Source organism: Capra hircus, chromosome 7 (genome assembly GCF_001704415.2).
Source record: "Capra hircus breed San Clemente chromosome 7, ASM170441v1, whole genome shotgun sequence".
NCBI classification, from domain to species: Eukaryota; Metazoa; Chordata; class Mammalia; order Artiodactyla; family Bovidae; genus Capra; species Capra hircus.
This window is the reverse complement of record NC_030814.1, coordinates 60,431,312-60,437,311: the sequence shown is the minus strand read 5'-3', so window position 1 is coordinate 60,437,311 and position 6,000 is coordinate 60,431,312. Positions and strand designations below refer to the sequence as shown.

General features: G+C 40.6%; 1 non-coding gene across 1 annotated transcript; it reads left to right on the top strand.

Annotated features, from left to right (window-relative positions):
• TRNAS-GGA lies at positions 3,954–4,025 on the top strand. The gene has a single exon. It is a non-coding gene; the product is annotated as a tRNA-Ser (tRNA).

The window sequence follows — 6,000 nt, the reverse complement described above, 5'->3', positions numbered from 1 at the left end:
TTGCAGCTCATCCTTTGGTCTCCCGCATCCTCCCAGACTAATCCAAGCTCCTCTCTTACACATTCTCACATTACTTTTCTTTCATAGCTCATATCACAGAGGGTAATGATATATCTGTGGGAGTGTTTAATTAATGTCTGCTTCTGACATTAATCTGTAAACACCATGGAGGTATATATGTTGTCTGTTTAGTTCATCACTGTATTCCAAGAGCTTGGCACATAAATATTTACTAAACGAATGAATGAATGAATTCCCTGGGTATCCTTAACAAATGGAGATTACTCCCAGCACAGCACTTAGCTCTTTATAACAGTTTCTATACCTCTCTGTCTCTCCAGTTATCTTGTAAGCTCCCTGAGGGGAGGAATGTTGTTCGGCTTGCCATGATTTCCCAGTGCTTGGCATACTGTCTGGCAATTAACTGCTCAAAAAATACTTTTGAATATGTGAATAAGTTAATGTATGATGACAAGCATTCACTCATGTTCTCTTATACTTCCTTTTTTTTGGCCACACCCTGCAGCAAGGTATGGGGGATCTCAGTTACCTAACCAGGAATTGAACTCCTGCCCCCTGCAATATAAGCAGAGTTGTTTTTTTTTTTTTAATTAATTGCTTTACAACATTGTTGGTTTCTACCATACATTAAAATGAATCAATCATAGGTATACATATGTCCTCTCCCTCTTGAACCTCCTTCCCACCTCCCACCCCACCCACCCTTCTATGTTGTCACAGAGCACCTGTTTGAGCTCCCTGAGCCATACAGCAAATTCTCACTGGCTATTTTACATATGGTAATGTATATGTTTTCATGCTGTTCTATTCACCTCACTCTTTCCTTCCCCACCATGTCTACAAGTCTGTTCTCTATGTCTGCATCTCCTTTGCTGCCCTACAAATATGTTCATTAGTACCATCTTCCTAGATTCCATATATATGCGTTAATATACAATGTTTGTTTTTCTCTGACTTACTTCACCCTGTATAATAAGCTTTAGGTTCATTCATCTCATTAGAACTGACTCAAATGTGTTCCTTTTTATGGCTGAGTAATATTTCATTGTATATATGTACCACAGCTGCTTTATCTATACATCTGTCAATGGACACTTAGGTTACTTCCATGTAAATGCTGCAGTGACATTGGGGTACATGTATCTTTTTCAATTATGGTTTTCTAAGGGTATATGCCCAGTAGTGGGATTGTTGGGTCATATGGTAGTTTTATTCCTAGTTTTTTAAGGGATCTCCATACTGTCTTCCAGAGTGGCTGTATCAATTTACATTCCCAGCAACAGTGCAAGAGGGTTCCCTTTTTCCTACACGCTCTCTGGAATTTATTGTTCGTAGGTTTTTTGATGATGGCCATTCTGACTAGTGTAAAGTGAGACCTCACTGTAGTTTCGCTTTGGATTTCTCTAATAATTAGTGATGTTGAGCATTTCTCATGTGTTTGCTGGCCATCTGTATGTCTTCTTTGGAGAAATGTCTGTTTAGGTCTTCTGCCCATTTTTTGTTTGGGTTGTTTGTTTTTTGATATTGAGCTGCATGAGCTGCTTGTATATTTTGGAGATTACTCCTTTGTTGGTTGCTTCCTTTGCAAATATTTTCTCCCATTCTGAGGGTTGTCTTTTTGTTTTACAGTTTTCTTTGCTGTGCAACCACACTTCATTCTCAATATAGCAGTCCAGTGACCTTTTAAAAATGCAAATCAGATCATGGTCACTTCACTTCTTAATAGTCTGAGGGGGTTTGCATTGCTTTTAAAGGACAACCCAAACTTTTTACCATTACCTACAAGGTCCTACATGATTTGGCCCCTGCCTGCACCTCTGACCTTATGCAGTACTATCTTTTCTATCTTTTCCTCATTTTTCACTCCTCAGACACTTGCTTTTTTCATGTTCCTTGAATATGCCAGGCTTTTCCCCACCCTCAGGCCTTTACACTTGCTGTTTCCTCCCATGAGATATTCTGCCCCATCACAGGACTCTTTCTGGTCATTCAGGTCTCAGCTCAAAGATCACCTTTTCAGTGAGGCCCTTCCTGACCTCTCTATCCAAATAAGCATGCTTCCTCCTAGTCACTCTAAGCACTTACCCCTATCTAAAATCACATTGTTTATTTAATTGTTACCTACTTATTGTCTTTCTCTGTCTCTGGAATGTAAATTTCATGAGGACTGCCCACTACTGTATTTCTAGGATCTAGTACAATGCACATCTTATAGTAGGTGCTCTAAAATATTTGTTGACTGAGCAAACAAATGGATAAATGAATGAATATGGTAATTGTCATCTGTGATAGAGGGGCAGGTCCTGCCAAACTCAAGGGCAAATAGAACAGTGAGTTCCTGTGACTAAGGAAATAAAGAAGCTGGACTGGTAAGAACTGATGGCGGGAGACAGACAAGAGGGAATGTATGTTGGTTGGCCAGACTCTACTGTGAGCTCATGGAGTCTAGGAATCCTAGGGCCTACTAAACCACCTAGTCAACCCAGAATCATGGGCAAACCAAAGACAAAGGCTGCCCGGCTTCTACTTTAAGTTCTGTATTCAGTGTCCATCTGGGGACACACGTGGGCATTAAAGATTCTTGGCAGATGTATATCTCTGCTCTGTTCAAACAGGTTTTCTTTTTCTCAGAATTTCTTGGAATTTAGAAAAATTGTTGTTAAGCTATGAAAACAATGAATGGAGAATGACTCATTCACTAATACATCTGAAATGTAAAGTATATTAATTGAGTTTATATTACAGTTTATATTACAACAATTCTTATCTTGGTAGAACATTTCATACCCTCATAAAAATCTAAAAATGTCAAAGAATTTTTAGAATGGTGAATACAAAGAACAAGCTTTCTATAATAAAGCCTACTGATACTTTAAAAAGAAGAATTAAAGCACCACACCCATCTCCATCTCCTTCCCTTTTTAAAAGACTTCTTTTAGAGATGACTGTATTTGGTTGTCTTTAACTTTTCCCTCATTGTTGTCAACAAAAATATGAGCATGAAAGGGCAAGGGGAGTGTTTGTTTTTGTGTAAACATCTTTGATCATATCAGAGGAGAAAGAATCATGAACCCCCACTGCTTACTGATTTTAAAAACTAAATCTTGATTTTAGTTTCTACAGGGAAGATGAATAGCACAAATAAAGAAAACATTACGCATGTTTCATAAGTGTCAAGGGCCTAAGTTTGGTTGTTTTTATTTAAAACTTAACTCACTGATTAAAGCCAGTAGCATTCTCTTATTAGAAGAGGCCTGTAAAGAATACAAGTGAGCACCTGTCCTGGCACCCCACCCCTTAAAAAACCCCCAACCAGCTCCACTTATCACATTGTTGTAATAGGATAACAACTAGGGATTGAAATTACCTCCATCATAATATAATCTTAAAATGAAGACTATTCTGAATGTAGCAGGTCAACAAAGAGTTTTTAAAAGCCATTGACATTTCAGAGGCTAAGTGGGACAAGGTTAAGAGTCTGGTTCTGGATCCTGGTTGATCTGGGTCCCAGCACTGCCATATTCCCAGTGTGATCCAAAGTTCTGTTTCTCATTTACAGAATGAGGAATACAATAGTAACTACTTTAGGATTGTTAAGAAGTTTTGATGACATGTGAAGCTCTTAACATGGAACCAAAGTTCTTAACATGTATCTAAGACTTAGTAAATATAAACTATTATTATTTTCAGTTATTGAGTATTAAAATAATTATGATTGTGTGAAGAAATGAATTAATGAATGAGTTTTAGGTATGTGTGATTTGATTTTATTTTCTGTCCAGCCTTAGATAAGTTATCAGTGATTCTCAATTCTGGCTGCCCAGGAGAATCACCCAGAGATATTTTTTATTGTTGTTGTTTATGTGTGTGTGTGTGTGTGTGTGTGTGTGTGTGTGTGTGTGTGTGTGTGTGTATATATATATATGTGGGCTTCCCTGGTGGCTCAGAGGTTAAAGCGTCTGCCTGGAACGCAGGAGACCCAGGTTCGATCCCTGAGTTGGGAAGATCCCCTGGAGAAGGAAATGGCAGCCCACTCCAGTACTCTTGCTTGGAGAATCCCATGGGGGAGGAGCCTGGTGGGCTACAGTCCGTGGGGTCGTAAAGAGTCGGACACAACTGAGTGACTTCACTCATGTATATATTTAGCTGTGCTGGGTCTTTGTTGCTGCTTGTGGGCTTTCTCGAGTTGTGGTGATTGTAGGCTACTCTCTAGTTGCGGTGCATGGGCTTCTCATTGCAGTGGTTTTTCTTGTGAAGTGTGGGCTCTATGCATGTGGGCTTCAGTAGTTGTGGTACATGGGCCTAGCTGCCCCTTGACAAGTGGAATCTTCCCAGAGCAGGGATCAAACCTGTGTCTCCTGCACTGGCACGCAGATTCTTAACCAACGGATCACCAAGGAAGTCCACCCAGGGAGATTTTTTTAATGCTTAGTCCCTACCTAAGAACAACTGAATCTGAGTCTTTGAGGTAGTACCTGGGTATTATATTTTTAAAAAACCTTTCCAGCTGATTCTAAGGTACAGACAACATTGTAAACTGAGCTACACAGAAATGAGGAAAATCTCTGGTGTGAGCTAAGTTAATAGATAACACTGCCAGGATGGCAGGGCTTTATGGCTTTCCCTACTCATCTGAAAGGGAATGGAAAGGCAAGCAGGGCCCCAGGCATCCAACTGCCTTTGACCCTGATGTGGTCCCACCCTTAGGTTTTACCTTTAGTTTTTTTCTCTCCTGTCCGAATCTGACTTTGTTTGTTGGCTTTCTTCAGGCTAATCCAAGAGTCCTTTTGATCTTTTCTATGGGCCTTATTGGGCTTCCCCAGCGGCTCTGTGGTAAAAGAATCCTTCTGCGACGCAGGAGTCACAGAAGATGCAGGTTTGATCCCTGGGTCAGGAAGATCTGCTGGAGGAGGGCATGGCAACCCACTCCAGTATTCTTGCCTGGAGAATCCCACAGACAGAGGAGCCTGGAGGGCTACAGTCCACAGAGCCGCAAAGAGTCGAACACAACTGAAGCAACTTAGTACCATGTACATGGGCTTTATTGGGGGAGGGGGTGCCCATCATTTCATGGCAACAAACAAGTGGTAAAGTCTTTCCAAACTCTGACTGCAAAGCTGCCCAGTCAGTTCTCATCTTCATTGTTTTTAGATCTTTACTCATTCTGGTTCTTCCCTGCTCAAATGAGATAACATTCAGGAATGTGCTTTGTAAACTGGTAAGCTATTTAGCAGCACATGTAGATAAATAATAATGAAATCCTCACAATATAGCCCTTCATGGATCACAGCCTTGTTGTGGTGAAGGGGCTTGACTCAATGAAGCTATAAGCCATGCCATGCAGGGCCACCCAAGACCGATGGTCATAGTGGAGAATTCTGACAAAATGTAGTCCACTGGAGGAGGGAATGGCAAAGCACTCCAGTATTTTTGCCTTGAGAACCCCATGAACAGTATGAAAAGGCAAAAAGATGACACTGGAAGATGAGCCCCCCAGTCAGAAGGTATCCAGTGTGTTACTGGGGAAGAGTGGAGAAGTAGGTCCAGAAAGAATGAAGAGGCTGGGAAATGATGCTCAGTTGTCTGGTGGTAAAAGTAAAGTCTGACGCTGTAAAGAAAAATATTGCATAGGAACATGGAATATTAGGTCCATGAATCAAGGTAAATTGGATGTGGTCAAGTAGGAGATGGCAAGAGTGAACATCAACATCTTAGGAATCAGTAAACTAAAATGGATGGGAGTGGGAGAATTTAATTCAGATGACCATTATATCTGCTATTGTGGACAAGAATCCCTTAGAAGAAATGGAGTAGCCCTTATAGTTAACAAAAGAGTCCAAGATGCAGTCTTTGCATGCAGTCTCAAAAATGACAGAATGATCTGTTTTCAAGGCAAACCTTTCAACATCACAGTAATCCAAGTGTACGACCCAACCAATAATGCCAAAGAAGCTGAAGTGGAAAGTTTCCATGACGACC